Here is a 12,801-nt window from a genome sequence, read left to right as displayed (position 1 = left end):
GCAAGTTATCCCCCTAATTATCGATGATCGAATCAGAGGGAGCTGAATCTAGCAAGACACTCACTGGTAAAAGTCGCCAGCTTACAACCAACGAAAATGAACAGCGGGAGCCGGCCGCCGCCTTGTGTCGACAAGTCTCGGCCGGACGAAGGCCAGCCACCGGGGAAGCGGAAGACGAGACGGAAGACGGTGAAACCGACGGCCGCCGGAAAACCTGTCTCACCGGAAGCAACATCATCACCACAACCATCATCATTTGGTAAGTCCAGCGCTTCACCAACCAAGACGATCGACGACTTAAGTACACTAAAGACCATGGCACCGATCACTGCTAATAGAGCAGTAGTGATCACAAACGCCGACCCCGACCTACTGGACGCAGTGACTCCACGGAAACCCACAACGACCTTGACTATAAACTCCACCACGAGAGCCTACGTATTTTCCTCACGAGAAAACTTACGTCAGATGACATTAATGCATCCACGACAATTCGGGAAGCACGCCCGATACCAAACTCCACCAACCGCCACTCTCCTCGGACCTTGGGAATTACCAGGCCACCCATCCCATCCCTCCTCCTCCCCACCCCACTCTCTATTGGACAGTGAATCTTCTTCTTCTTCCTCTTCTGAGGAAGAGGCAGAGGTTACTTCCAATCCACAAGAGAGGCCCTCAGAAGGGCCGGCTCCAAAACCTAGAGCAGAGAGGTCTCCTGTCCCAAAACCCACAGCAGAGAAGTCTCCCAACGGACCACCTCCCAGCTCTGAGGCGTCGTCTCACGAATCCTCAGAAGGGAAGCGGTCCAACAGGCGCAAACCTATTCCCACAAATGTATCCGGTTCGACTCCGGCAAGCCCCACTTCTCCCACTCCCTCTAATACCACACGTCAAACCGCACAAGGACCCAAGACAAGGACAGTACTGAAAATACTGAATCACACGAAAAACGGCAACAACCCACTACACATAGAGCGACTAATGAAACAGTACCGACTCGACATCCAAACCCCACGACAGTTCTGGGCACACACTACCAAGACAACAACACTCACATTCCCCACGATTGGCGACGCGGAGAAGTTCGCTAGGGCAATTCCCCTGTACAACTTCGGCCCGTCCGCAGAAATCAACATTACACCGCCCAGTGAAACAAGACAGAAACAGACCAGAAATAAAGAGATCAGTGTCGTCATGAAAAATGTCGACACGCTGATCTCTGAGGACGAACTAATGCAGATCCTGGCTGTAATACATCCAGGTATCACACGCATTAAGAGAATTATCTCCGCACAGACTGACAAACCCACCAACTTAGTTAGAATATTCACAAAAGACATCACCACAGCAGACAAGTTACTAGCAGGACTTAAACTCGCAGGACGATACTACAGAGTAGAGCCATCACACGAGACAATCTTCCACCGACCGTGCCTTAACTGTGCACAATACGGCCACACAAGGACAAACTGTGACAAGCCCAAGACTTGTTTTAAGTGCGGCAAGAATCCCGACCTCTGCAACCACAACCGCCTATCCCAGATCAGGTATTGCGCCACGTGCAACAGCGACACCCATTATACGGGCCAAGCTCGCTGTCCAAAATATCCAAGGACTAATCTCATAACCTCCACCGATCCCACGCATGTCCCCATAGACACCCACAAACCAATACCGCCACCTATACCCAAACCATCACAGTCCGTCTTCAAACCAACACTTCCCAAACCCGAATTGTCTTATGCGGATGCAGCTAAGACTACGACAACCAAGACAACCACTACAGACGATCCACAGACAGACAAAACAACCACGGAACAGCTGGTCGAGGGGGTTCTACGTTCTGCTATGCAGAAAATAGAATCCTAAATTGACCGGCAACTAAACAGACTACAGGACGAAATAGTGACATTCACTATTTCCTTACTCACTACAGACACAAACCCCACGAAACGACACACGACACTTGCCACAGCCAACCAGGCAGCCAGACGGCTTCTACGGAAACGAGTAGCCCACCACTTTGTTGGTAACAGGTTACGAGTTTCCCTAGCGCCACTACAAAAACGTGACTAGGACAGAACTGACCAGAGCACTGGACTCTCCACCTCTCATTAACATCTGCGAGGCATGGTGCTAACTTCACTTCATTCATTTCATTCACAATTCAACTGTTAGCGTGTACATGTTCATATAATCATTCACAGGGGAAATACACTACGGTTAGATGAGAGGGCAAACGGCTTATAGCTGGGTACCTCGATCTAAAGTTAGCGAATTGCATGTCGAGGAACCAATGGAGGCATGGGATGCTTACCCTGCCTGCCATTTTAAACATCATTCATTCTTTCTTCGTCCCCTTTCATTCGTTCGTCCCCTAATTATCAGTTAACCCTGAAGACGAGGAAGATGAACACCCTCGAAACGAGAGTGGATCACCAACTTATGACCTGGCTGGATGCCCGAGAACGTTTTGAGTTATCACGTCGCCAGGAGAGCTTCAGTAGTTATTTTATTTCTAATGTATTCCATAATATAGATTCTAAATTAATTAAGGTCAAAAGGAGACATACTAGAACAAACGACTTGTTAAATTTCATGACCTTACTAGGTGGGAAAATAAACATTAGGTTTAACCTCCAAAATATTAACTTATATAAAATAAATATTACGAAATGTCACTCGTGAATTTTATTATAATAGCTAAATCAAATAACAGCTAGAGTGTGAAAACTTATAACCTTAATTATCACAAGGCATCACAAAAGAGAATATGTCCCTAACAGAGCTTTAAAAAAGTCTTACCTAGTTTGCTTCTGATTTTTTCCCCCTTCTTAACATCCGACATCCTCCTGATGTCATTTTCATTTTGTTTATTTGCAGTATTAGAAGAGACGATGACTTTCTTTCTTTAGGAAAATTAATTGAGGTCAAAATTATCTGGGAACAATCTTTTTGAACCCCATGGTTATTTGCTGTTTATTGTTGAAGTAGCTTTTTCCCTCTAAAAATATGGAGTTATTCACTTATCTAACTCATCTATATTGTCGCCTTTTAAATTAAAAATGACTTGTTTTGTTTTTACAAAAATATAGATCGCACTGCCTTCTAACCAATGTACAAATCACATTGTCTTCTAACCAATGGTACACTTATCTCGTTTTGATCATTTTCTGGCTAGTTCACATTTCCCTATCACCCTAGAATTATTTACAAGGCTATATCTCTAATGGTAATGTACCTCCTGGTCAAAAAGGATTGTTTTGGTTTCGATGTTCCGTAACTGCATGTATATTATTTCTTTTTGCCAGTATTTTATACACCCCTTGTATATTTTCATCAGGGTTGCAGCTACCAGTGAAAGGACTGTATCATCAGAATTGGACGGTATTGCACATGAAGAGAACGAAAATTCGTGTGAAATTCCCAAGATTTCGACTTCCTCTGGAAAACCTATGCGGACTTGTGAAGATGAGAAGCAATTATTGGAGTTCGAAGCATCTAAAATACATTTCTTCAATTCGGTAAAACTGAATGGGCATTTACCAAAGCTTGTAGGCAAGAAATCTTTGAAATGCGAGGTTTGCGGTACAAGTTTCCCGACTTCCAGTAAACTAAAAACCCATCAACGCCGGCACACAGGCGAGAAACCTTTCAAATGTAATGTTTGTGGTAAGTGTTTCACCCCAATTGGGAAAACTAAATATCCATGAACGCCACCACACAGGTGAGAAACCTTTGTTTTTATTATCCAATTTAATAAACCTTATTTCACCCTGAGGTATATTAGGGTTATACTTGGTATCAAGATAGCTACATATTTTATAAGCAATAAACAATAAAAAAATTATAATACAAAATTGTGGTCAAGGTTACAGTTCACATGAATTATGTACAAGAATGCACCTTAATGAAAGAATGGATTGTTACATAAAGCCTCAAGGCATGTCTCTATATTTATATCTAATGGTTATAGGAAGAAATATATATATATATATATATATATATATATATATATATATATATATATATATATATATATAGCTATTAAAATATTATTTTAGGAGCAATAAATAGCTATACTAAGAGATGGCTTAAAATTTACGAATTAAATACATTATTTAGTAACAACAATTAGCAATAATCAGGTATTACAAGAAATGGCTCAAAATTAGAAATCAAATGCCTAATTAAAATAAAAATTAAAACCAATAGTACAATATTATATTATGCGAAATTGAAGACTTACAGTTTCATTATAGTTGATTAGAACTAATACGATTTTTTCCTCCCGGAATAATTTAACATTTTACAGTTTCACGAATATTCTATTCAAGAAGGGCATGAAATAGTTATATGATTTGGAGTTGGTAAGTATATTGGTTAACGGTTTGGTAAATGTATAATTTAAAGTGTTCAGTAACAATTCAAGCTCGTATCTTTCACGGCAAAAGACTGGACAATCATATAATACATGTTTGACATCTTGAAATTCCTCCCCACAAATGCAAGTTGCATCGTCTTTAATATGGAATCTATTTAAGTATTCCCCGAATTTTCCATGCCCAGTCAAAAACTGTGTCAGTACGAAATTTGGCGTTATTACTTTACATTTATTACGGTCATAGATCGTTGGAAAATACAGCTCTTTTGTAAGAATTTCCTTATCACTATTGACCCATCTTTCGTTCCATTCTTGCATATAATGTTCTTTGGCTACTTTTTTGATATATGATATCGGACATAAATTGTACGACAGTGGCACATCAGAGTTGGCTGCCATCTTTGCCAATTCATCGGCTCTCTCATTTCCAACTATCCCAGTATGCCCTCTGACACAAGTTATACAAATATGGACGGCACTTTTCATTATTAAAGTTCTTATCTCTGAGGCTATAATGTTAGTGTTATATTTATCATTAATTGATATTACTGCTGACTGCGAGTCACTGTGAACGCAAGCGCTGTAACCAGACTGACTACACCATTTGACTGCTTCTCGCAAAGCTAATAGTTCCGCCTGAAACACTGAGCACTCTGAGGAGAGTCTGAAGATGGCTGAGGTGTGTTCTCTGTCGTTCCTGTAGGCAACAAAGGCACAGCCCACTTTGGCATTTTGATTCGACAGTTTATCCAAACGCGATCCATCTGTATAGATCAAACAGTCATGAGAATCTGGATCACAAATTGCTTTGAGACAGGGTATGTATAAAGATGGATGCCCTGCCTGGAGAGGATTGGCTGGTTCTTCTACATGAGAAAGCTTTCAAATGTGATGTTTGTGGTAAGTGTTTCTCGCAATCGAGTAATTTAAAAATTTATGAACTTCAGCACACAAACAATAAACCTTTCAAATGTGGGATCTGTGGTAAGTGTTTCTCGCAATCGAGTAATTTAAAAATTCATGAACTTCAGCACATAAACAATAAACCTTTCAAATGTGGGATTTGTGGTATGTGTTTCTCGATAACGAAAGCTTGAAGAGTCATGAACGCTTGCACACAAGCGAGAAACCTTTCCAATATCATGTTTGTGGTAGGTGTTTCTCACAATCATGTAACTTAAAAAGACATGAACGCGGACTCACAGGCGACAAACCTTACAAATGTGAAGTTAGTGATCATGATTCTCACAAAACCCACTAATTCATGCGCTTAGGCGAGAAACCCTTCAAACGCGATTTTTGTGGTAAGTGTTTCTTGTCATCGATAGCCTAAGAAGTTCGCAGGCGGAAAACTTTCCATGCCATGTTTGTACTAAATGTTTTATGATGTCGAGTAATTTTTAAAGGCATGAAAGCCTGCACAAAGGAGACAAACTTTTCGAGTGCGATGTTTGTGGTAAGCGTTTCTTGAAGTCGAATAGTCTAAAAAGGTACCAGAGTCATTCCACGTCAAATCGCACAGCAATAAAACACGACCTTCTCGTAAATGGTCAAATTTTTTTTCATAAATTCCAGACATCAAATAAGGAGACCCGTATTGTTTTATTTCCACAATTATTAATTAATGTAATTGAGTAGTTATGACTATTTGAAATTACGCAAACTATGCGTGCACTGTTACATAAACCCACTTGGAACTCTGTGTCTACATATAATTGAGATTTGCGGTTTGGCGCATTTGAAAGACTAAATACAACACTTTTTATTACTTTAGGCCTATCACAAATAAATTTGAAATTTGATCTAATTTTTTAATAATTTCTTTTTAAATGCAAAATTACTATATTAAATAGCCCAGTTAAAAATCTTTAAAAAATATAGGCTTGTTCCCTGATGTATTATCTGTAAACTACTGCATTTAGAAATGTGGGATCTGCACACATACATTTGTAACAATTTATTTTCCGGAGGCATGCACGCACTCGCGGTTCCCAGCTAATGAACTGCTTGCGGCATTAGGCTAGAAGGCTTCCCGCGGAAAGTTTTACGAAATCCCCCATTGCACATAACTGATGTCGCACACAAATGCATTCATTCATCAAATGATTAATACCTTAAGGAACCGTAAATATCTTATCTAAAGTTATTTTATTATTGTCAGCTCAGCTAAGAGGGGGAGCCCTTCACAATGCCGTATGTTTATACTGTAATATAGTCAAGTGTTTAAAGATAGCAAGGCTGGGTAAGGCACTAAACTTTATGGCAATAAACAGATGGCAGGAGACAAAATGTAGAAGAGAAAAATAATCAGTCTGGGTTTGAATTTCATGGAGTGACGTGACTTCTATACATGAGTGACGGTAAAGATCGCGTAATATATAACAAGTGTTTAAATCCATTTGACCTTCCTAAAAACAAAAGTGCACTAAGACGCTTAAGTCGCGATTTATTGATAATGCTTAATTTAAAGGAGTCTTTGAATGTGCGAATATGTGATTCGTTCCGTAAAAAGTCTGTCAACTTCCGAATAAGAAAGGTGAAGTTATATGTGAAGCCGGTAGTTCTTGGGATATTAATAAACATGAAACAAATTAAATTGCGGACAGAGAAAGTGTTTATCCCAGTTCTTCTTCTAGCACTTCTACGGATACAGTGCTAGAAATCACTAATATTGAGGAATTAAACAAGAGTTTGATGTCAATAGAATCCCCTATCAAGAAAAGAAAACTACAAAAAAAAAACCGATACGGTACCCCCGTGAAAAGTTTCAAAACGTAAAATGATCCCTAGCAAGTAAAGTTTTTCCATGTAGAAAATGGATCGTCATCCCTTCAAAACTCAGCCATATTTTATTTCTGACACCACAATGCCAAGCCACAATACATACTTTCGTAGTATACTTCAAAGAAGATACAGAAATTCGTCACAAAAATATTGTTGTCATCTCAGAAAGCATGAAATATGACACCGATTCCTTTCACTTTTTTAATCCGAAGCAATCAATTTCTTAAAGCAAGAATTCAATGACATGAAAAAATCATCTACTTTTCCGATGGATCAAGTTCACGATACAAAAACAAAATGAATTTAAAAATAATTGCTTACATGAAGACGATTATGCAATTAGCGCTGAATGACACTTCTTTGCAACGTCGCATGATAAAGATCCATGTGATGGCATTGGAGGATCTGTTAAAAGATTTGCCACGAAAGCCAGCCTGTACAAGATCCTATAACAACACAAAAAGAACTGTTTGATTGGTCACAAAAAACATTTCTAGCGTGTCATTTATATGTTGTCCATTGAATAAGCACAAAAACTACACTGAAAATTTTCAGGCCAGATACAATCTAAAACCAATAATTGGTACATTAAAATTACATTCTTTCATTCTGTAGTAAAAAAACTGAATATTTAGTAAAACAAATTTCTTTCGAGAAAGAAAGTAGGCGAATGAAAATGTAAAGTGTAGTGAATGAAAACAAACGTTTTAAAAGAATAATGTACAAATATTTGAAGACATCATAATAAGTAAATTAGCAGTGTTTCCTCGAGTGACTTGATCCGTACTGGGTGTAATGTTCCAACGTTTACCCGATCATCCAGCGCCGATAAACCTCTCAGCGCTCTTCTACGCTTCCCGTCCACTGCTGCAGCACCGACCGCTACACATTGTGTCGTACCTAATTAAATTTCCATTAAACTATTGGAGATCCCATTGAGATTTTTTCTGGAATTATTAAGAATATTTCAGTACACCTAGTAAGCGTTTTTTTTATTTTTAGGTTTTTAATACGGCTATTTCACATTGATATCTAACTTTTAAAAATCGAATCATAAAAAAATATTTGTAATAATTATATTAAAATTAGTTAGTAAATATTTAATAAAATACAGTACTTTAAGCTTTTAAATGCATTTTTTTTAATTTAACATCAATATCCTCAGAAATATGACGCTTTAAATGTTGCATTGTGCGACATTTTTAACGAATTTTAACATGCAATATTTTAAAAACATGTGGACTTAGGAGGAAATAAAAATACACTTGTTGGTTTATTAGACCCATAGAGTTGGTAAAAAAAATATAAACGCAATCAAAAATATCAAGGTCAAAATTTGTATAATTTTGTGCGATTTGACGTTGAATGACTCACCAACGTCTGCACAGAGGCGAGAAGCCTTTTATATATAATGCCAGTAGTTCGTCTAGCTTAAGTAATCACCCAATTTGCTAGCAAATTTTTCTTATTCGTTATTTGTTGTGTATCTCGCGGTGAGGTAGGCTGAAAAGACATCATTGCCCGCATTCGGGAAGACTTCTACATTTAATTTCTGTGAAACTTGTTTCTCTAGGAAAACTGTCTTAAATATGTTTTGAAATAGTGTCGAGAAAAGTTAGTAATGCGATGTCTCTTGTGTGTGTTTCTCTCAATCCTCTAACCTAAAGCTTCATAGACGCCAGCAGGGACGAGAACTCTTTTAAAGTCGTGGCTGTCAAACGCTTTTCTCTCATAAGTTACGTTTAATACGTCGTGAACTGGAAACATTCTTGCGACATATTCTATTACGATACTTGTGGTAAATGTTTCTCATAGAAAAAAAATCTGAAAATTATTCATGAAGTCAACCATACAAGCCAGAACACATTCAGATATAAAGCTGTAATTCTGCTATGGCGATCATTGCCGAGCGAACACCGTTCAGCGTTGAACGTCTGCTGATTGGTTTCCTTACAGTGAATGTCGTCCCCTTAGTCATCGAAAGTATTATAGCCTATCCTTAGAAAATCAGTTGTCAATAAGCACTAGTAATGAACGGACGCAAGGTGTGGCGTTGCAAATAAAGAGGCATTGCCGTCAGGAAATATTGCGGAAGGAGATTCAATAAAAAAAAAGTGAAAATTTATAGGAGTATAGAACGGAAAATATTAACAGCGGCGAAAGAATTAGTAGATCGGAATATAGGAGCTGTAAATAATGAAGAAGGGATAAATAATGACAAATGACAACAGACAGGAGATTGAAATAAAGGAACACAGTGAGAAGATTGAATTGTTGAGACAAGAAATAGATCAAATAAAGAGTAAAATGAAGCAGTACGAAATAGGTCGAAGAGAAATGACATTGTTATGCTTCGGAGTAGAGGAAAAGGGACGTGAATTCGCAATACAAACCGGGGAGGCAGTGCGCAAAGTATGTTATGAGATCTTCAAACTGAGATAAGAGCAGAGGACATCTAGGAGATTTATAATAGGAATAGGATGTAAAACGCCTATTGTGATAAGACTTTCAAAGATAATAACCAAAGAAAGAATATTAAGGAACTTACACAACGTGCGAGGAACAGGAATGAGGATGGAAAAAGACCTGAGCTACGAGATGAGATATAAAAGGAGGCTACTACTCCCTTTTATGAAAGAGCCAAGAGTGAATGAACGCTTTGCAAAGTCATATGAAGATACATTAAAATTAATGGGAAATTCTATAACGTTGAATTCTGTAAGACAAATGAAGATCACCCAATATTTGGATTAAATACGAAGAGCAAGAACATCAACATTAAAAAGAGCAGATATGATCTGAAGATATCGCAAGGTACGAATGGACAAACTGATGGAATTACAATCGTGAGAAAGAAGAATGGTCAAGAGAAAAATAAAAATTGAGCAACCGCAGTTATCGCACAAACTGGAAAGTATGGAAATTGAAGAGACTCGTTGGCATAGATTAATACTGACCAGCCCAACTAAACAGAGGATAAGAGACGATCGGAGCTGGAACTGGAACAAAAAATACCTGAGAGGTGATGAACAATCTGTTCAATCAGCAGTTGTGGCGGAAAATAACTGTCATAGCAAGATTGTTGACCAGGTATGTGTAGACGACGGAGAGTGGCTGAATTGCAGATCAAGCACTTCGTACTGGAGGAAGCGAGACTGGAGCAGGAAATGCTGAGATCAAGATTACAGAAGAAGAAAACGTATGTGAAGAAATCAGATAAGAGCAGTTTAAATATTACAGGTGCAATAAAGTTTGTGACACGAGTAAAAATTCAAGTGATACGGGAAGTGAATTAACTAGATTAGGGGCAAGGAAAGTTAGTGGCGAAAGGGAAAGTGAAATTGTTACTGAGAGTGCAAGGGCTGAAATGAGGAGAAGTGAAGAGAAGAAAAAGGAAGGCGAGTTTATAACAGAAAAGGGTGAAGTGGATCTTGCTGGTCCTGAGACGGCTTAGGACATAAATAATAAATTAGAGGTCTATAATAGGAAGTTGATTGAGACGATAGAGGGATGAAAATAGGCGAGGAGTGTGGTGGAGGAGCGAAGTAGGATAGCGAAGTATATTATGTAGAAAATGAGTGAGATCTGAAAATGGAGTAGCAGACATACTATCGAACATATTGGACAATGGTGTAGTAAGGGTTAGTAATAAGTATAATTAGAAACATTGGCCACCGGCGTGGCTCAGTCGGCTAAGGCACTTGCCTACCGAACCGGAGTTGCGCTCGGGCGCGGATTCGATTCATGCTTGGGTTGTTTACCTGGTTTGGTTTTTTCGAGGTATCCCCAACCGTAAGGCAAATGTTAGAAAATGTATGGCGAATCCTCGGCCTCACCTCGCCAAATATCTCACTGTCACCAATCCCATGACTCTATATAACTTCCTTGTTGATACTGCATCGTTAAATAACCAATTTAAAAGAAAGAAGAAACTGTATGTGTTCGATATAAATGAACTGGAAATCAAGAACGGATTTGTAAAAATGACAGTTTTGAATGATCTAAATTAAGTCGTTATGTTCTAAAGGTGGGAATACAAATCAATTGAAATGGGGACAAAATTAATATTATAAGAGCATCTATAAAAAGGTATATCTGTAATGAATGTAATTGCGATATCAGATACAAAATTGTAAGATCCACATTACATAGATGTATATATATACAGAGTGTTTAAAAAATACGGGGCATAATTTCAGGTACGTATTTCCCACATGTAGACAATCAAAATAGTTCATTACAACATGTGTCCGGAAATGCTTTATTTCCGAGGTATGGCATTCACAACATTGAAATTCAACGGAAAGTTTTTTTTTTTTTTTTCCGCAGGTCGTTGCCGTCAAAGGGGACATTAAGAGGGCACTCTGACAGTTCATTCCGAGGCGAAGGTTACATTCAGTGTTGTGTAGGCGTTAGACTGTGCGACATGTATTCAAATCAAGAGCTGGCAGAGATACACTTCATGTACGGTAAGGCGGACGGCAGTGCTGCGCTGGCTCGTCGTTTGTACCAGGAGAGGTACCCACAGCGACAATGTCCAGATCGGAAGACATTTGTACGTCTCCATTACCGTCTGTACGAGTATGGAAAATTTAACTCTCCTGGTTTGGGAAGGGGACGACCAAGATCTACAACTCCAGAAGTACAGGAGGAGATTCTGGAGGCTGTGAACATGACTCCTTCTATCAGCACACGAAGGGTAGCGTTGCAAGTCAATGTTCCTCATACGACTGTCTGGAGACTGTTGAAAGAGTATCAATTGTATCCTTATCATTTGCAACGTGTACAGGTCCTGTCACCAGCAGATTACCCTGCACGAGTTAGGTTCTGTCAGTGATTCTTGCAGCAGTGTGGTGTAAATTCGAACATTCCTGCCTTAGTATTATTTACAGATGAAGCACAATTCACACGAGATGACATAACAAATTTCCACAATCAGCATGTATGGGCGTATGAAAACCCACGTGCAACTGTTCCATCTCATCACCAGGTGCGGTTCTCCCTCAACATGTGTGCCGGTAAGCCACTACAGTGCAAAACAAGCAGGCAGCGGCGGAGAGCAGCATAGGTTCGAATCCTAAACAAATCAAACGTACGTTCGTTCTTCGGTGAGGCACACACAGGTTGCCCTTTTATGTCACAGTGCAGTACCTTCGAACCCATGGCCTCCATGACGTCAATATAGGCAAGCAACAACCAACCTAAAATCCGTCCACGCTGGGACAAAGTGTCGTCCCTGGTTATAATTGTAGGGTTCAGAACCGTAGTGGGCCAAGCGCCATTTATTAAAACCATAGAAAACAAGGGTTAAAATGAAGTTACCGCCATTATTCAATGGAAACATATAGCAAGTAATATAAAGTTTACACATTCTAACAAAATGATATGTCAATATTCATTAAACTATGGTATTTACTTAAATTTAACCCTTGCTTTCTCCATTTTTAATAAATGGCGCTTCGCCCGCTGTGGCTCTGAACTCTTCAATTATTAAACTGACAGTGTTCAGCGTGGCAGAGCACGGACTGTAATGATCGTAGGAGTGTGAAACCTCGTAGATATGCTAATTATGCAATGCGCTCGCGAATTATGGCAAAACAGTTAGTTCCACGTCTTGCCACCAGATGAAAGTA

The 12,801-nt window shown here is 39.0% G+C and overlaps 1 protein-coding gene across 1 annotated transcript in view; it reads right to left on the bottom strand.

Moving 5' to 3' along the window:
- LOC138705745 (zinc finger protein 235-like) overlaps positions 1 to 12,801 on the bottom strand; it is a 135,232-nt gene that overhangs the window by 103,770 nt on the left and 18,661 nt on the right. The window lies entirely within an intron of this gene.

Source organism: Periplaneta americana, chromosome 9 (assembly GCF_040183065.1).
Source record: "Periplaneta americana isolate PAMFEO1 chromosome 9, P.americana_PAMFEO1_priV1, whole genome shotgun sequence".
NCBI lineage: Eukaryota > Metazoa > Arthropoda > Insecta > Blattodea > Blattidae > Periplaneta > Periplaneta americana.
The sequence above is the reverse complement of the archived record's forward strand: the minus strand, read 5'-3'. Positions and strand labels throughout refer to the sequence as shown.